The 21,743-nt window shown below is 55.7% G+C and overlaps 1 protein-coding gene across 3 annotated transcripts in view; it reads right to left on the bottom strand.

Annotated features, from left to right (window-relative positions):
• The window catches only part of polr3c (polymerase (RNA) III (DNA directed) polypeptide C), a 182,270-nt gene that overhangs the window by 109,364 nt on the left and 51,163 nt on the right, over positions 1-21,743 (bottom strand). The window lies entirely within an intron of this gene.

Genomic DNA, 21,743 nt, shown 5'->3' with positions numbered 1-21,743 from the left:
CTGTCTACACTCCTGAACGATGCACACTCAGCCCGCTGCTCTGCTCTCTCTACACTGCGGGACGATGCACACTCAGCCCACTGCTCTGCTCTCTCTACACTCCTGAACGATGCACACTCAGCCCACTGCTTTGCTCTCTCTACACTCCTGAACGATGCACACTCAGCCCACTGCTCTGCTCTCTCTACACTCCTGAACGATGCACACTCAGCCCACTGCTCTGCTCTCTCTACACTCCTGAACGATGCACACTCAGCCCTCTGCTCTGCTCTCTCTACACTCCTGAACGATGCACACTCAGCCCACTGCTCTGCTCTCTCTACACTCCTGAACGATGCACACTCAGCCCGCTGCTCTGCTCTCTCTACACTCCTGAATGACGCACACTCAGCCCACTGCTCTGCTCTCCCTACACTCCTGAACGATGCACACTCAGCCCAGTGCTTGGCTCTCACTACACTCCTGAACGATGCACACTCAGCCCGCTGCTCTGCTCTCTCTACACTCCTGAACGATGCACACTCAGCCCACTTCTCTGCTCTCATTGCACTCCTGAACGATGCACACTCAGCCCACTGCTCTGCTCTGTCTACACTCCTGAACGATGCACACTCAGCCCGCTGCTCTGCTCTCTCTACACTGCTGGACGATGCACACTCAGACCACTGCTCTGCTCTCTCTACACTCCTGAACGATGCACACTCAGCCCGCTGCTTTGCTCTCTCTACACTCCTGAACGATGCACACTCAGCCCACTGGTCTGCTCTCTCTACACTCCTGAACGATGCACACTCATCCCACTGCTCTGCTCTGTCTACACTCCTGAACGATGCACACTCAGCCCACTGCTCTGCTCTCTCTACACTCCTGAACGATGCACACTCAGCCCTCTGCTCTGCTCTCTCTACACTCCTGAACGATGCACACTCAGCCCACTGCTCTGCTCTCTCTACACTCCTGAACGATGCACACTCAGCCCACTGCTCTGCGCTCCCTACACTCCTGAACGATGAACACTCAGCCCACTGTTCTGCTCTCTCTACACTCCTGAACGATGCACACTCAGCCCACTGCTCTGCTCTGTCTACACTCCTGAACGATGCACACTCAGCCCACTGCTCTGCTCTCTCTACACTCCTGAACGATGCACACTCAGCCCTCTGCTCTGCTCTCTCTACACTCCTGAACGATGCACACTCAGCCCACTGCTCTGCTCTCTCTACACTCCTGAACGATGCACACTCAGCCCGCTGCTCTGCTCTCTCTACACTCCTGAATGACGCACACTCAGCCCACTGCTCTGCTCTCCCTACACTCCTGAACGATGCACACTCAGCCCAGTGCTTGGCTCTCACTACACTCCTGAACGATGCACACTCAGCCCGCTGCTCTGCTCTCTCTACACTGCTGGACGATGCACACACAGCCCACTGCTCTGCTCTCTCTACACTCCTGAACGATGCACACTCAGCCCACTGCTTTGCTCTCTCTACACTCCTGAACGATGCACACTCAGCCCACTGCTCTGCTCTCTCTACACTCCTGAACGATGCACACTCATCCCACTGCTCTGCTCTGTCTACACTCCTGAACGATGCACACTCAGCCCACTGCTCTGCTCTCTCTACACTCCTGAACGATGCACACTCAGCCCTCTGCTCTGCTCTCTCTACACTCCTGAACGATGCACACTCAGCCCACTGCTCTGCTCTCTCTACACTCCTGAACGATGCACACTCAGCCCGCTGCTCTGCTCTCTCTACACTCCTGAATGACGCACACTCAGCCCACTGCTCTGCTCTCCCTACACTCCTGAACGATGCACACTCAGCCCAGTGCTTGGCTCTCACTACACTCCTGAACGATGCACACTCAGCCCGCTGCTCTGCTCTCTCTACACTCCTGAACGATGCACACTCAGCCCACTTCTCTGCTCTCATTGCACTCCTGAACGATGCACACTCAGCCCACTGCTCTGCTCTGTCTACACTCCTGAACGATGCACACTCAGCCCGCTGCTCTGCTCTCTCTACACTGCTGGACGATGCACACTCAGACCACTGCTCTGCTCTCTCTACACTCCTGAACGATGCACACTCAGACCACTGCTCTGCTCTCTCTACACTCCTGAACGATGCACACTCAGCCCGCTGCTTTGCTCTCTCTACAATCCTGAACGATGCACACTCAGCCCGCTGCTCTGCTCTCTCTACACTCCTGAATGACGCACACTCAGCCCACTGCTCTGCTCTCCCTACACTCCTGAACGATGCACACTCAGCCCAGTGCTTGGCTCTCATTACACTCCTGAACGATGCACACTCAGCCCGCTGCTCTGCTCTCTCTACACTCCTGAACGATGCACACTCAGCCCACTTCTCTGCTCTCATTGCACTCCTGAACGATGCACACTCTGCCCACTGCTCTGCTCTGTCTACACTCCTGAACGATGCACACTCAGCCCGCTGCTCTGCTCTCTCTACACTGCTGGACGATGCACACTCAGACCACTGCTCTGCTCTCTCTACACTCCTGAACGATGCACACTCAGCCCGCTGCTTTGCTCTCTCTACACTCCTGAACGATGCACACTCAGCCCACTGGTCTGCTCTCTCTACACTCCTGAACGATGCACACTCATCCCACTGCTCTGCTCTGTCTACACTCCTGAACGATGCACACTCAACCCACTGCTCTGCTCTCTCTACACTCCTGAACGATGCACACTCAGCCCTCTGCTCTGCTCTCTCTACACTCCTGAACGATGCACACTCAGCCCACTGCTCTGCTCTCTCTACACTCCTGAACGATGCACACTCAGCCCACTGCTCTGCGCTCCCTACACTCCTGAACGATGAACACTCAGCCCACTGTTCTGCTCTCTCTACACTCCTGAACGATGCACACTCAGCCCACTGCTCTGCTCTGTCTACACTCCTGAACGATGCACACTCAGCCCACTGCTCTGCTCTCTCTACACTCCTGAACGATGCACACTCAGCCCTCTGCTCTGCTCTCTCTACACTCCTGAACGATGCACACTCAGCCCACTGCTCTGCTCTCTCTACACTCCTGAACGATGCACACTCAGCCCGCTGCTCTGCTCTCTCTACACTCCTGAATGACGCACACTCAGCCCACTGCTCTGCTCTCCCTACACTCCTGAACGATGCACACTCAGCCCAGTGCTTGGCTCTCACTACACTCCTGAACGATGCACACTCAGCCCGCTGCTCTGCTCTCTCTACACTGCTGGACAATGCACACACAGCCCACTGCTCTGCTCTCTCTACACTCCTGAACGATGCACACTCAGCCCACTGCTTTGCTCTCTCTACACTCCTGAACGATGCACACTCATCCCACTGCTCTGCTCTCTCTACACTCCTGAACGATGCACACTCATCCCACTGCTCTGCTCTGTCTACACTCCTGAACGATGCACACTCAGCCCACTGCTCTGCTCTCTCTACACTCCTGAACGATGCACACTCAGCCCTCTGCTCTGCTCTCTCTACACTCCTGAACGATGCACACTCAGCCCACTGCTCTGCTCTCTCTACACTCCTGAACGATGCACACTCAGCCCGCTGCTCTGCTCTCTCTACACTCCTGAATGACGCACACTCAGCCCACTGCTCTGCTCTCCCTACACTCCTGAACGATGCACACTCAGCCCAGTGCTTGGCTCTCACTACACTCCTGAACGATGCACACTCAGCCCGCTGCTCTGCTCTCTCTACACTCCTGAACGATGCACACTCAGCCCACTTCTCTGCTCTCATTGCACTCCTGAACGATGCACACTCAGCCCACTGCTCTGCTCTGTCTACACTCCTGAACGATGCACACTCAGCCCGCTGCTCTGCTCTCTCTACACTGCTGGACGATGCACACTCAGACCACTGCTCTGCTCTCTCTACACTCCTGAACGATGCACACTCAGCCCACTGGTCTGCTCTCTCTACACTCCTGAACGATGCACACTCATCCCACTGCTCTGCTCTGTCTACACTCCTGAACGATGCACACTCAGCCCACTGCTCTGCTCTCTCTACACTCCTGAACGATGCACACTCAGCCCTCTGCTCTGCTCTCTCTACACTCCTGAACGATGCACACTCAGCCCACTGCTCTGCTCTCTCTACACTCCTGAACGATGCACACTCAGCCCACTGCTCTGCGCTCCCTACACTCCTGAACGATGAACACTCAGCCCACTGTTCTGCTCTCTCTACACTCCTGAACGATGCACACTCAGCCCACTGCTCTGCTCTGTCTACACTCCTGAACGATGCACACTCAGCCCACTGCTCTGCTCTCTCTACACTCCTGAACGATGCACACTCAGCCCTCTGCTCTGCTCTCTCTACACTCCTGAACGATGCACACTCAGCCCACTTCTCTGCTCTCATTGCACTCCTGAACGATGCACACTCAGCCCACTGCTCTGCTCTGTCTACACTCCTGAACGATGCACACTCAGCCCACTGCTTTGCTCTCTCTACACTCCTGAACAATGCACACTCAGCCCACTGCTCTGCTCTCTCTACAGTCCTGAACGATGCACACTCAGCCCACTGCTCTGCTCTGTCTACACTCCTGAACGATGCACACTCAGCCCACTGCTCTGCTCTCTCTACACTCCTGAACGATGCACACTCAGCCCACTGCTCTGCTCTCTCTAAACTCCTGAACGATGCACACTCAGCCCACTGCTCTGCTCTCACTACACTCCTGAACGATGCACACTCAGCATGCTGCTCTGCTCTCTCTACACTCCTGAATGACGCACACTCAGCCCACTGCTCTGCTCTCCCTACACTCCTGAACGATGCACACTCAGCCCAGTGCTTGGCTCTCACTACACTCCTGAACGATGCACACTCAGCCCGCTGCTCTGCTCTCTCTACACTCCTGAACGATGCACACTCAGCCCACTTCTCTGCTCTCATTGCACTCCTGAACGATGCACACTCAGCCCACTGCTCTGCTCTGTCTACACTCCTGAACGATGCACACTCAGCCCGCTGCTCTGCTCTCTCTACACTGCTGGACGATGCACACTCAGCCCACTGCTCTGCTCTCTCTACACTCCTGAACGATGCACACTCAGCCCACTGCTCTGATCTCTCTACACTCCGGAACGATGCACACTCAGCCCTCTGCTCTGCTCTCCGTACACTCCTGAACGATGCACACTCAGCCCACTGCTCTGCTCTCTCTGCACTCCTGAACGACGCACACTCAGCCCACTGCTCTGCTCTCTCTACACTCCTGAACGATGCACACTCAGCCCACTGCTCTGCTCTCTCGACACTCCTGAACATTGCACACTCAGCCCGCTGCTCTGCTCTCTCTGCACTCCTGAACGATGAACACTCAGCCCACTGCTCTGCTCTCTCTGCACTCCTGAACGACGCACACTCAGCCCACTGCTCTGCTCTCTCTACACTCCTGAACGATGCACACTCAGCCCACTGCTCTGCTCTCCCTACACTCCTGAACGATGCACACTCAGCCCGCTGCTCTGCTCTCTCTACACTCCTGAACGATGCACACTCAGCCCACTGCTGAGCTCTCTCTACACTCCTGAACGATGCACACTCAGCCCACTGCTCTGCTCTCTCTGCACTCCTGAACGATGCACACTCAGCCCACTGCTCTGCTCTCTCTGCACTCCTGAACGATGCACACTCAGCCCACTGCTCTGCTCTCTCTACACTCGTGAACGATGCACACTCAGCCCACTGCTTGGCTCTCACTACACTCCTGAACGATGCACACTCAGCCCACTGCTCTGCTCTCTCTACACTCGTGAACGATGCACACTCAGCCCATTGCTTGGCTCTCACTACACTCCTGAACGATGCACACTCAGCCCGCTGCTCTGCTCTCTCTACACTCCTGAACGATGCACACTCAGCCCACTTCTCTGCTCTCATTGCACTCCTGAACGATGCACACTCAGCCCACTGCTCTGCTCTGTCTACACTCCTGAACGATGCACACTCAGCCCACTGCTTTGCTCTCTCTACACTCCTGAACAATGCACACTCAGCCCACTGCTCTGCTCTCTCTACAGTCCTGAACGATGCACACTCAGCCCACTGCTCTGCTCTGTCTACACTCCTGAACGATGCACACTCAGCCCACTGCTCTGCTCTCTCTACACTCCTGAACGATGCACACTCAGCCCACTGCTCTGCTCTCTCTAAACTCCTGAACGATGCACACTCAGCCCACTGCTCTGCTCTCACTACACTCCTGAACGATGCACACTCAGCCCACTGCTCTGATCTCTCTACACTCGTGAACGATGCACACTCAGTCCACTGCTCTGCTCTCTGTACACTCCTGAACGATGCACACTTAGCCCACTGCTCTGCTCTCTCGACACTCCTGAACGATGCACGACCAGCCCACTACTCTGCTCTCCCTACACTCCTGAACGATGCACACTCAGCCCGCTGCTCTGCTCTCTCTACACTCCTGAATGACGCACACTCAGCCCACTGCTCTGCTCTACCTACACTCCTGAACGATGCACACTCAGCCCAGTGCTTGGCTCTCACTACACTCCTGAACGATGCACACTCAGCCCGCTGCTCTGCTCTCTCTACACTCCTGAACGATGCACACTCAGCCCACTTCTCTGCTCTCATTGCACTCCTGAACGATGCACACTCAGCCCACTGCTCTGCTCTGTCTACACTCCTGAACGATGCACACTCAGCCCGCTGCTCTGCTCTCTCTACACTGCTGGACGATGCACACTCAGCCCACTGCTCTGCTCTCTCTACACTCCTGAACGATGCACACTCAGCCCACTGCTTTGCTCTCTCTACACTCCTGAACGATGCACACTCAGCCCACTGCTCTGCTCTCTCTACACTCCTGAACGATGCACACTCATCCCACTGCTCTGCTCTGTCTACACTCCTGAACGATGCACACTCAGCCCACTTCTCTGCTCTCATTGCACTCCTGAACGATGCACACTCAGCCCACTGCTCTGCTCTGTCTACACTCCTGAACGATGCACACTCAGCCCACTGCTTTGCTCTCTCTACACTCCTGAACAATGCACACTCAGCCCACTGCTCTGCTCTGTCTACACTCCTGAACGATGCACACTCAGCCCACTGCTCTGCTCTCTCTACACTCCTGAACGATGCACACTCAGCCCACTGCTCTGCTCTCTCTAAACTCCTGAACGATGCACACTCAGCCCACTGCTCTGCTCTCACTACACTCCTGAACGATGCACACTCAGCCCACTGCTCTGATCTCTCTACACTCGTGAACGATGCACACTCAGTCCACTGCTCTGCTCTCTGTACACTCCTGAACGATGCACACTTAGCCCACTGCTCTGCTCTCTCGACACTTTCGAACGATGCACACTCATCCCACTGCTCTGCTCTCTCTACACTCCTGAACGATGCACGACCAGTCCACTACTCTGCTCTCCCTACACTCCTGAACGATGCACACTCAGCCCGCTGCTCTGCTCTCTCTACACTCCTGAATGACGCACACTCAGCCCACTGCTCTGCTCTCCCTACACTCCTGAACGATGCACACTCAGCCCAGTGCTTGGCTCTCACTACACTCCTGAACGATGCACACTCAGCCCGCTGCTCTGCTCTCTCTACACTCCTGAACGATGCACGACCAGTCCACTACTCTGCTCTCCCTACACTCCTGAACGATGCACACTCAGCCCGCTGCTCTGCTCTCTCTACACTCCTGAATGACGCACACTCAGCCCACTGCTCTGCTCTCCCTACACTCCTGAACGATGCACACTCAGCCCAGTGCTTGGCTCTCACTACACTCCTGAACGATGCACACTCAGCCCGCTGCTCTGCTCTCTCTACACTCCTGAACGATGCACACTCAGCCCACTTCTCTGCTCTCATTGCACTCCTGAACGATGCACACTCAGCCCACTGCTCTGCTCTGTCTACACTCCTGAACGATGCACACTCAGCCCACTGCTTTGCTCTCTCTACACTCCTGAACAATGCACACTCAGCCCACTGCTCTGCTCTCTCTACAGTCCTGAACGATGCACACTCAGCCCACTGCTCTGCTCTGTCTACACTCCTGAACGATGCACACTCAGCCCACTGCTCTGCTCTCTCTACACTCCTGAACGATGCACACTCAGCCCACTGCTCTGCTCTCTCTAAACTCCTGAACGATGCACACTCAGCCCACTGCTCTGCTCTCACTACACTCCTGAACGATGCACACTCAGCCCACTGCTCTGATCTCTCTACACTCGTGAACGATGCACACTCAGTCCACTGCTCTGCTCTCTGTACACTCCTGAACGATGCACACTTAGCCCACTGCTCTGCTCTCTCGACACTTTCGAACGATGCACACTCATCCCACTGCTCTGCTCTCTCTACACTCCTGAACGATGCACGACCAGCCCACTACTCTGCTCTCCCTACACTCCTGAACGATGCACACTCAGCCCGCTGCTCTGCTCTCTCTACACTCCTGAATGACGCACACTCAGCCCACTGCTCTGCTCTCCCTACACTCCTGAACGATGCACACTCAGCCCAGTGCTTGGCTCTCACTACACTCCTGAACGATGCACACTCAGCCCGCTGCTCTGCTCTCTCTACACTCCTGAACGATGCACACTCAGCCCACTTCTCTGCTCTCATTGCACTCCTGAACGATGCACACTCAGCCCACTGTTCTGCTCTGTCTACACTCCTGAACGATGCACACTCAGCCCGCTGCTCTGCTCTCTCTACACTGCTGGACGATGCACACTCAGCCCACTGCTCTGCTCTCTCTACACTCCTGAACGATGCACACTCAGCCCACTGCTTTGCTCTCTCTACACTCCTGAACGATGCACACTCAGCCCACTGCTCTGCTCTCTCTACACTCCTGAACGATGCACACTCATCCCACTGCTCTGCTCTGTCTACACTCCTGAACGATGCACACTCAGCCCACTGCTCTGCTCTCTCTACACTCCTGAACGATGCACACTCAGCCCTCTGCTCTGCTCTCTCTACACTCCTGAACGATGCACACTCAGCCCACTGCTCTGCTCTCTCTACACTCCTGAACGATGCACACTCAGCCCGCTGCTCTGCTCTCTCTACACTCCTGAATGACGCACACTCAGCCCACTGCTCTGCTCTCCCTACACTCCTGAACGATGCACACTCAGCCCAGTGCTTGGCTCTCACTACACTCCTGAACGATGCACACTCAGCCCGCTGCTCTGCTCTCTCTACACTCCTGAACGATGCACACTCAGCCCACTGCTCTGCTCTCTCTACACTCCTGAACGATGCACACTCAGCCCTCTGCTCTGCTCTCTCTACACTCCTGAACGATGCACACTCAGCCCACTGCTCTGCTCTCTCTACACTCCTGAACGATGCACACTCAGCCCACTGCTCTGCGCTCCCTACACTCCTGAACGATGAACACTCAGCCCACTGTTCTGCTCTCTCTACACTCCTGAACGATGCACACTCAGCCCACTGCTCTGCTCTGTCTACACTCCTGAACGATGCACACTCAGCCCACTGCTCTGCTCTCTCTACACTCCTGAACGATGCACACTCAGCCCTCTGCTCTGCTTTCTCTACACTCCTGAACGATGCACACTCAGCCCACTTCTCTGCTCTCATTGCACTCCTGAACGATGCACACTCAGCCCACTGCTCTGCTCTGTCTACACTCCTGAACGATGCACACTCAGCCCACTGCTTTGCTCTCTCTACACTCCTGAACAATGCACACTCAGCCCACTGCTCTGCTCTCTCTACAGTCCTGAACGATGCACACTCAGCCCACTGCTCTGCTCTGTCTACACTCCTGAACGATGCACACTCAGCCCACTGCTCTGCTCTCTCTACACTCCTGAACGATGCACACTCAGCCCACTGCTCTGCTCTCTCTAAACTCCTGAACGATGCACACTCAGCCCACTGCTCTGCTCTCACTACACTCCTGAACGATGCACACTCAGCCCACTGCTCTGATCTCTCTACACTCGTGAACGATGCACACTCAGTCCACTGCTCTGCTCTCTGTACACTCCTGAACGATGCACACTTAGCCCACTGCTCTGCTCTCTCGACACTTTCGAACGATGCACACTCATCCCACTGCTCTGCTCTCTCTACACTCCTGAACGATGCACGACCAGCCCACTACTCTGCTCTCCCTACACTCCTGAACGATGCACACTCAGCATGCTGCTCTGCTCTCTCTACACTCCTGAATGACGCACACTCAGCCCACTGCTCTGCTCTCCCTACACTCCTGAACGATGCACACTCAGCCCAGTGCTTGGCTCTCACTACACTCCTGAACGATGCACACTCAGCCCGCTGCTCTGCTCTCTCTACACTCCTGAACGATGCACACTCAGCCCACTTCTCTGCTCTCATTGCACTCCTGAACGATGCACACTCAGCCCACTGCTCTGCTCTGTCTACACTCCTGAACGATGCACACTCAGCCCGCTGCTCTGCTCTCTCTACACTGCTGGACGATGCACACTCAGCCCACTGCTCTGCTCTCTCTACACTCCTGAACGATGCACACTCAGCCCACTGCTCTGCTCTCTCTACACTCCGGAACGATGCACACTCAGCCCTCTGCTCTGCTCTCCGTACACTCCTGAACGATGCACACTCAGCCCACTGCTCTGCTCTCTCTGCACTCCTGAACGACGCACACTCAGCCCACTGCTCTGCTCTCTCTACACTCCTGAACGATGCACACTCAGCCCACTGCTCTGCTCTCTCGACACTCCTGAACATTGCACACTCAGCCCGCTGCTCTGCTCTCTCTGCACTCCTGAACGATGAACACTCAGCCCACTGCTCTGCTCTCTCTGCACTCCTGAACGACGCACACTCAGCCCACTGCTCTGCTCTCTCTACACTCCTGAACGATGCACACTCAGCCCACTGCTCTGCTCTCCCTACACTCCTGAACGATGCACACTCAGCCCGCTGCTCTGCTCTCTCTACACTCCTGAACGATGCACACTCAGCCCACTGCTGAGCTCTCTCTACACTCCTGAACGATGCACACTCAGCCCACTGCTCTGCTCTCTCTGCACTCCTGAACGATGCACACTCAGCCCACTGCTCTGCTCTCTCTGCACTCCTGAACGATGCACACTCAGCCCACTGCTCTGCTCTCTCTACACTCGTGAACGATGCACACTCAGCCCACTGCTTGGCTCTCACTACACTCCTGAACGATGCACACTCAGCCCACTGCTCTGCTCTCTCTACACTCGTGAACGATGCACACTCAGCCCATTGCTTGGCTCTCACTACACTCCTGAACGATGCACACTCAGCCCGCTGCTCTGCTCTCTCTACACTCCTGAACGATGCACACTCAGCCCACTTCTCTGCTCTCATTGCACTCCTGAACGATGCACACTCAGCCCACTGCTCTGCTCTGTCTACACTCCTGAACGATGCACACTCAGCCCACTGCTTTGCTCTCTCTACACTCCTGAACAATGCACACTCAGCCCACTGCTCTGCTCTCTCTACAGTCCTGAACGATGCACACTCAGCCCACTGCTCTGCTCTGTCTACACTCCTGAACGATGCACACTCAGCCCACTGCTCTGCTCTCTCTACACTCCTGAACGATGCACACTCAGCCCACTGCTCTGCTCTCTCTAAACTCCTGAACGATGCACACTCAGCCCACTGCTCTGCTCTCACTACACTCCTGAACGATGCACACTCAGCCCACTGCTCTGATCTCTCTACACTCGTGAACGATGCACACTCAGTCCACTGCTCTGCTCTCTGTACACTCCTGAACGATGCACACTTAGCCCACTGCTCTGCTCTCTCGACACTCCTGAACGATGCACGACCAGCCCACTACTCTGCTCTCCCTACACTCCTGAACGATGCACACTCAGCCCGCTGCTCTGCTCTCTCTACACTCCTGAATGACGCACACTCAGCCCACTGCTCTGCTCTACCTACACTCCTGAACGATGCACACTCAGCCCAGTGCTTGGCTCTCACTACACTCCTGAACGATGCACACTCAGCCCGCTGCTCTGCTCTCTCTACACTCCTGAACGATGCACACTCAGCCCACTTCTCTGCTCTCATTGCACTCCTGAACGATGCACACTCAGCCCACTGCTCTGCTCTGTCTACACTCCTGAACGATGCACACTCAGCCCACTGCTTTGCTCTCTCTACACTCCTGAACAATGCACACTCAGCCCACTGCTCTGCTCTCTCTACAGTCCTGAACGATGCACACTCAGCCCACTGCTCTGCTCTGTCTACACTCCTGAACGATGCACACTCAGCCCACTGCTCTGCTCTCTCTACACTCCTGAACAATGCACACTCAGCCCACTGCTCTGCTCTCTCTAAACTCCTGAACGATGCACACTCAGCCCACTGCTCTGCTCTCACTACACTCCTGAACGATGCACACTCAGCCCACTGCTCTGATCTCTCTACACTCGTGAACGATGCACACTCAGTCCACTGCTCTGCTCTCTGTACACTCCTGAACGATGCACACTTAGCCCACTGCTCTGCTCTCTCGACACTTTCGAACGATGCACACTCATCCCACTGCTCTGCTCTCTCTACACTCCTGAACGATGCACGACCAGCCCACTACTCTGCTCTCCCTACACTCCTGAACGATGCACACTCAGCCCGCTGCTCTGCTCTCTCTACACTCCTGAATGACGCACACTCAGCCCACTGCTCTGCTCTCCCTACACTCCTGAACGATGCACACTCAGCCCAGTGCTTGGCTCTCACTACACTCCTAAACGATGCACACTCAGCCCTCTGCTCTGCTCTCTCTACACTCCTGAACGATGCACACTCAGCCCACTTCTCTGCTCTCATTGCACTCCTGAACGATGCACACTCAGCCCACTGCTCTGCTCTGTCTACACTCCTGAACGATGCACACTCAGCCCGCTGCTCTGCTCTCTCTACACTGCTGGACGATGCACACTCAGCCCACTGCTCTGCTCTCTCTACACTCCTGAACGATGCACACTCAGCCCACTGCTTTGCTCTCTCTACACTCCTGAACGATGCACACTCAGCCCACTGCTCTGCTCTCTCTACACTCCTGAACGATGCACACTCATCCCACTGCTCTGCTCTGTCTACACTCCTGAACGATGCACACTCAGCCCACTGCTCTGCTCTCTCTACACTCCAGAACGATGCACACTCAGCCCTCTGCTCTGCTCTCTCTACACTCCTGAACGATGCACACTCAGCCCACTGCTCTGCTCTCTCTACACTCCTGAACGATGCACACTCAGCCCGCTGCTCTGCTCTCTCTACACTCCTGAATGACGCACACTCAGCCCACTGCTCTACTCTCCCTACACTCCTGAACGATGCACACTCAGCCCTGTGCTTGGCTCTCACTACACTCCTGAACGATGCACACTCAGCCCGCTGCTCTGCTCTCTCTACACTCCTGAACGATGCACACTCAGCCCGCTGGTCTGCTCTCTCTACACTCCTGAACGATGCACACTCATCCCACTGCTCTGCTCTGTCTACACTCCTGAACGATGCACACTCAGCCGACTGCTCTGCTCTCTCTACACTCCTGAACGATGCACACTCAGCCCTCTGCTCTGCTCTCTCTACACTCCTGAAAGATGCACACTCAGCCCACTGCTCTGCTCTCTCTACACTCCTGAACGATGCACACTCAGCCCACTGCTCTGCGCTCCCTACACTCCTGAACGATGAACACTCAGCCCACTGTTCTGCTCTCTCTACACTCCTGAACGATGCACACTCAGCCCACTGCTCTGCTCTCTCTACACTCCTAAATGACGCACACTCAGCCCACTGCTCTGCTCTCTCTACACTCCTGATCGATACACACTCAGCCCACTGCTCTGCTCTCCCTACACTCCTGAACGATGCACACTCAGCCCACTGCTCTGCTCTCTCTACACTCCTGATCGATACACACTCAGCCCACTGCTCTGCTCTCCCTACACTCCTGAAAGATGCACACTCAGCCCACTGCTCTGCGCTCCCTACACTCCTGAACGATGAACACTCAGCCCACTGTTCTGCTCTCTCTACACTCCTGAACGATGCACACTCAGCCCACTGCTCTGCTCCCACTACACTCCTGAACGATGCACACTCAGCCCACTGCTCTGCTCTCTCGACACTCCTGAACATTGCACACTCAGCCCGCTGCTCTGCTCTCTCTGCACTCCTGAACGATGAACACCCAGCCCACTACTCTGCTCTCTCTGCACTCCTGAACGATGCACACTCAGCCCACTGCTCTGCTCTCTCTACACTCCGGAACGATGCACACTCAGCCCTCTGCTCTGCTCTCCGTACACTCCTGAACGATGCACACTCAGCCCACTGCTCTGCTCTCTCTGCACTCCTGAACGACGCACACTCAGCCCACTGCTCTGCTCTCTCTACACTCCTGAACGATGCACACTCAGCCCACTGCTCTGCTCTCTCGACACTCCTGAACATTGCACACTCAGCCCGCTGCTCTGCTCTCTCTGCACTCCTGAACGATGAACACTCAGCCCACTGCTCTGCTCTCTCTGCACTCCTGAACGACGCACACTCAGCCCACTGCTCTGCTCTCTCTACACTCCTGAACGATGCACACTCAGCCCACTGCTCTGCTCTCCCTACACTCCTGAACGATGCACACTCAGCCCGCTGCTCTGCTCTCTCTACACTCCTGAACGATGCACACTCAGCCCACTGCTGAGCTCTCTCTACACTCCTGAACGATGCACACTCAGCCCACTGCTCTGCTCTCTCTGCACTCCTGAACGATGCACACTCAGCCCACTGCTGAGCTCTCTCTACACTCCTGAACGATGCACACTCAGCCCACTGCTCTGCTCTCTCTGCACTCCTGAACGATGCACACTCAGCCCACTGCTCTGCTCTCTCTACACTCGTGAACGATGCACACTCAGCCCACTGCTTGGCTCTCACTACACTCCTGAACGATGCACACTCAGCCCACTGCTCTGCTCTCTCTACACTCGTGAACGATGCACACTCAGCCCATTGCTTGGCTCTCACTACACTCCTGAACGATGCACACTCAGCCCGCTGCTCTGCTCTCTCTACACTCCTGAACGATGCACACTCAGCCCACTTCTCTGCTCTCATTGCACTCCTGAACGATGCACACTCAGCCCACTGCTCTGCTCTGTCTACACTCCTGAACGATGCACACTCAGCCCACTGCTTTGCTCTCTCTACACTCCTGAACAATGCACACTCAGCCCACTGCTCTGCTCTCTCTACAGTCCTGAACGATGCACACTCAGCCCACTGCTCTGCTCTGTCTACACTCCTGAACGATGCACACTCAGCCCACTGCTCTGCTCTCTCTACACTCCTGAACGATGCACACTCAGCCCACTGCTCTGCTCTCTCTAAACTCCTGAACGATGCACACTCAGCCCACTGCTCTGCTCTCACTACACTCCTGAACGATGCACACTCAGCCCACTGCTCTGATCTCTCTACACTCGTGAACGATGCACACTCAGTCCACTGCTCTGCTCTCTGTACACTCCTGAACGATGCACACTTAGCCCACTGCTCTGCTCTCTCGACACTTTCGAACGATGCACACTCATCCCACTGCTCTGCTCTCTCTACACTCCTGAACGATGCACGACCAGCCCACTACTCTGCTCTCCCTACACTCCTGAACGATGCACACTCAGCCCGCTGCTCTGCTCTCTCTACACTCCTGAATGACGCACACTCAGCCCACTGCTCTGCTCTCCCTACACTCCTGAACGATGCACACTCAGCCCAGTGCTTGTCTCTCACTACACTCCTGAACGATGCACACTCAGCCCGCTGCTCTGCTCTCTCTACACTCCGGAACGATGCACACTCAGCCCACTTCTCTGCTCTCATTGCACTCCTGAACGATGCACACTCAGCCCACTGCTCTGCTCTGTCTACACTCCTGAACGACGCACACTCAGCCCGCTGCTCTGCTCTCTCTACACTGCTGGACGATGCACACTCAGCCCACTGCTCTGCTCTCTCTACACTCCTGAACGATGCACACTCAGCCCACTGCTTTGCTCTCTCTACACTCCTGAACGATGCACACTCAGCCCACTGCTCTGCTCTCTCTACACTCCTGAACGATGCACACTCAGCCCACTGCTCTGCTCTCTCTACACTCCTGAATGACGCACACTCAGCCCTCTGCTCTGCTCTGTCTACACTCCTGAACGATGCACACTCAGCCCACTGCTCTGCTCTCTCTACACTCCAGAACGATGCACACTCAGCCCTCTGCTCTGCTCTCTCTACACTCCTGAACGATGCACACTCAGCCCACTGCTCTGCTCTCTCTACACTCCTGAACGATGCACACTCAGCCCGCTGCTCTGCTCTCTCTACACTCCTGAATGACGCACACTCAGCCCACTGCTCTACTCTCCCTACACTCCTGAACGATGCACACTCAGCCCTGTGCTTGGCTCTCACTACACTCCTGAACGATGCACACTCAGCCCGCTGCTCTGCTCTCTCTACACTCCTGAACGATGCACACTCAGCCCGCTGGTCTGCTCTCTCTACACTCCTGAACGATGCACACTCATCCCACTGCTCTGCTCTGTCTACACTCCTGAACGATGCACACTCAGCCGACTGCTCTGCTCTCTCTACACTCCTGAACGATGCACACTCAGCCCTCTGCTCTGCTCTCTCTACACTCCTGAAAGATGCACACTCAGCCCACTGCTCTGCTCTCTCTACACTCCTGAACGATGCACACTCAGCCCACTGCTCTGCGCTCCCTACACTCCTGAACGATGAACACTCAGCCCACTGTTCTGCTCTCTCTACACTCCTGAACGATGCACACTCAGCCCACTGCTCTGCTCTCTCTACACTCCTAAATGACGCACACTCAGCCCACTGCTCTGCTCTCTCTACACTCCTGATCGATACACACTCAGCCCACTGCTCTGCTCCCACTACACTCCTGAACGATGCACACTCAGCCCACTGCTCTGCTCTCTCGACACTCCTGAACATTGCACACTCAGCCCGCTGCTCTGCTCTCTCTGCACTCCTGAACGATGAACACCCAGCCCACTACTCTGCTCTCTCTGCACTCCTGAACGATGCACACTCAGCCCACTGCTCTGCTCTCTCTACACTCCGGAACGATGCACACTCAGCCCTCTGCTCTGCTCTCCGTACACTCCTGAACGATGCACACTCAGCCCACTGCTCTGCTCTCTCTGCACTCCTGAACGACGCACACTCAGCCCACTGCTCTGCTCTCTCTACACTCCTGAACGATGCACACTCAGCCCGCTGGTCTGCTCTCTCTACACTCCTGAACGATGCACACTCATCCCACTGCTCTGCTCTGTCTACACTCCTGAACGATGCACACTCAGCCGACTGCTCTGCTCTCTCTACACTCCTGAACGATGCACACTCAGCCCTCTGCTCTGCTCTCTCTACACTCCTGAAAGATGCACACTCAGCCCACTGCTCTGCTCTCTCTACACTCCTGAACGATGCACACTCAGCCCACTGCTCTGCGCTCCCTACACTCCTGAACGATGAACACTCAGCCCACTGTTCTGCTCTCTCTACACTCCTGAACGATGCACACTCAGCCCACTGCTCTGCTCTCTCTACACTCCTAAATGACGCACACTCAGCCCACTGCTCTGCTCTCTCTACACTCCTGATCGATACACACTCAGCCCACTGCTCTGCTCCCACTACACTCCTGAACGATGCACACTCAGCCCACTGCTCTGCTCTCTCGACACTCCTGAACATTGCACACTCAGCCCGCTGCTCTGCTCTCTCTGCACTCCTGAACGATGAACACCCAGCCCACTACTCTGCTCTCTCTGCACTCCTGAACGATGCACACTCAGCCCACTGCTCTGCTCTCTCTACACTCCGGAACGATGCACACTCAGCCCACTGCTCTGCTCTCTCTGCACTCCTGAACGACGCACACTCAGCCCACTGCTCTGCTCTCTCTACACTCCTGAACGATGCACACTCAGCCCACTGCTCTGCTCTCTCGACACTCCTGAACATTGCACACTCAGCCCGCTGCTCTGCTCTCTCTGCACTCCTGAACGATGAACACTCAGCCCACTGCTCTGCTCTCTCTGCACTCCTGAACGACGCACACTCAGCCCACTGCTCTGCTCTCTCTACACTCCTGAACGATGCACACTCAGCCCACTGCTCTGCTCTCCCTACACTCCTGAACGATGCACACTCAGCCCGCCGCTCTGCTCTCTCTACACTCCTGAACGATGCACACTCAGCCCACTGCTGAGCTCTCTCTACACTCCTGAACGATGCACACTCAGCCCACTGCTCTGCTCTCTCTGCACTCCTGAACGATGCACACTCAGCCCACTGCTGAGCTCTCTCTACACTCCTGAACGATGCACACTCAGCCCACTGCTCTGCTCTCTCTGCACTCCTGAACGATGCACACTCAGCCCACTGCTCTGCTCTCTCTACACTCGTGAACGATGCACACTCAGCCCACTGCTTGGCTCTCACTACACTCCTGAACGATGCACACTCAGCCCACTGCTCTGCTCTCTCTACACTCGTGAACGATGCACACTCAGCCCATTGCTTGGCTCTCACTACACTCCTGAACGATGCACACTCAGCCCGCTGCTCTGCTCTCTCTACACTCCTGAACGATGCACACTCAGCCCACTTCTCTGCTCTCATTGCACTCCTGAACGATGCACACTCAGCCCACTGCTCTGCTCTGTCTACACTCCTGAACGATGCACACTCAGCCCACTGCTTTGCTCTCTCTACACTCCTGAACAATGCACACTCAGCCCACTGCTCTGCTCTCTCTACAGTCCTGAACGATGCACACTCAGCCCACTGCTCTGCTCTGTCTACACTCCTGAACGATGCACACTCAGCCCACTGCTCTGCTCTCTCTACACTCCTGAACGATGCACACTCAGCCCACTGCTCTGCTCTCTCTAAACTCCTGAACGATGCACACTCAGCCCACTGCTCTGCTCTCACTACACTCCTGAACGATGCACACTCAGCCCACTGCTCTGATCTCTCTACACTCGTGAACGATGCACACTCAGTCCACTGCTCTGCTCTCTGTACACTCCTGAACGATGCACACTTAGCCCACTGCTCTGCTCTCTCGACACTTTCGAACGATGCACACTCATCCCACTGCTCTGCTCTCTCTACACTCCTGAACGATGCACGACCAGCCCACTACTCTGCTCTCCCTACACTCCTGAACGATGCACACTCAGCCCGCTGCTCTGCTCTCTCTACACTCCTGAATGACGCACACTCAGCCCACTGCTCTGCTCTCCCTACACTCCTGAACGATGCACACTCAGCCCAGTGCTTGGCTCTCACTACACTCCTGAACGATGCACACTCAGCCCGCTGCTCTGCTCTCTCTACACTCCTGAACGATGCACACTCAGCCCACTTCTCTGCTCTCATTGCACTCCTGAACGATGCACACTCAGCCCACTGCTCTGCTCTGTCTACACTCCTGAACGACGCACACTCAGCCCGCTGCTCTGCTCTCTCTACACTGCTGGACGATGCACACTCAGCCCACTGCTCTGCTCTCTCTACACTCCTGAACGATGCACACTCAGCCCACTGCTTTGCTCTCTCTACACTCCTGAACGATGCACACTCAGCCCACTGCTCTGCTCTCTCTACACTCCTGAACGATGCACACTCAGCCCACTGCTCTGCTCTCTCTACACTCCTGAATGACGCACACTCAGCCCTCTGCTCTGCTCTCTCTACACTCCTGAACGATGCACACTCAGCCCACTGCTCTGCTCTCTCTACACTCCTGAATGATGCACACTCAGCCCACTGCTCTGCTCTCCCTACACTCCTGAACGATGCACACTCAGCCCACTGCTCTGCGCTCCCTACACTCCTGAACGATGAACACTCAGCCCACTGCTCTGCTCTCTCTACACTCCTGAACGATGCACACTCAGCCCACTGCTCTGCTCTCTCTACACTCCTGAACGACGCACACTCAGCCCACTGCTCTGCTCTGTCTACACTCCTGAACGATGCACACTCAGCCCGCTGCTCTGCTCTCTCTACACTGCTGGACGATGCACACTCAGCCCACTGCTCTGCTCTCTGTACACTCCTGAACGATGCACACTCAGACCACTGCTCTGCTCTCCCTACACTCCTGAACGATGCACACTCAGCCCACTGCTCTACTCTCTCTGCACTCCTGAACGATGCACACTCAGACCACTGCTCTGCTCTCCCTACACTCCTGAACGATGCACACTCAGCCCACTGCTCTGCACTCCTGAACGATGCACACTCAGCCCACTGCTCTGCTCTCACTACACTCCTGAACGACGCACACTCAGCCCACTGCTCTGCTCTCTCTACACTCCTGAACGATGCACACTCAGCCCACTGCTCTGCTCTCTCTACACTCCTGATCGATACACACTCAGCCCACTGCTCTGCTCCCACTACACTCCTGAACGATGCACACTCAGCCCACTGCTCTGCTCTCTCGACACTCCTGAACGATGCACACTCATCCCACTGCTCTGCTCTCTCTACAGTCCTGAACGATGCACACTCAGCCCACTGCTCTGCTCTGTCTACACTCCTGAACGATGCACACTCAGCCGGCTGCTCTGCTCTCTCTACACTTCTGAACGATGCACACTCAGCCCAATGCTTGGCTCTGACTACACTCCTGAACGACGCACACTCAGCCCACTGCTCTGCTCTCTCTGCACTCCTGAACGATGCACACTCAGGCCACTGCTCTGCTCTCCCTACACTCCTGAACGATGCACACTCATCCCACTGCTCTGCTCTCTCTACACTCCTGAACGATGCACACTCAGCCCACTGCTCTGCACTCTCTGCACTCCTGAACGAAACACACTCAGCCCACTGCTCTGCTCTCTCTACACTCCTGAACGATGTACACTCAGCCCACTGCTCTGCTCTCTCTACACTCCTGAACGATGCACACTCAGCCCACTGCTCTGCTCTCACTACACTCCTGAACGATGCACACTCAGCCCACTGCTCTGATCTCTCTACACTCGTGAACGATGCACACTCAGTCCACTGCTCTGCTCTCTGTACACTCCTGAACGATGCACACTTAGCCCACTGCTCTGCTCTCTCGACACTTTCGAACGATGCACACTCATCCCACTGCTCTGCTCTCTCTACACTCCTGAACGATGCACGACCAGCCCACTACTCTGCTCTCCCTACACTCCTGAACGATGCACACTCAGCCCGCTGCTCTGCTCTCTCTACACTCCTGAATGACGCACACTCAGCCCACTGCTCTGCTCTCCCTACACTCCTGAACGATGCACACTCAGCCCAGTGCTTGGCTCTCACTACACTCCTGAACGATGCACACTCAGCCCGCTGCTCTGCTCTCTCTACACTCCTGAACGATGCACACTCAGCCCACTTCTCTGCTCTCATTGCACTCCTGAACGATGCACACTCAGCCCACTGCTCTGCTCTGTCTACACTCCTGAACGATGCACACTCAGCCCACTGCTTTGCTCTCTCTACACTCCTGAACAATGCACACTCAGCCCACTGCTCTGCTCTCTCTACAGTCCTGAA

Source organism: Hypanus sabinus, chromosome 9 (assembly GCF_030144855.1).
Source record: "Hypanus sabinus isolate sHypSab1 chromosome 9, sHypSab1.hap1, whole genome shotgun sequence".
NCBI lineage: Eukaryota > Metazoa > Chordata > Chondrichthyes > Myliobatiformes > Dasyatidae > Hypanus > Hypanus sabinus.
This window is presented reverse-complemented; position numbering and strand designations above follow the sequence as displayed.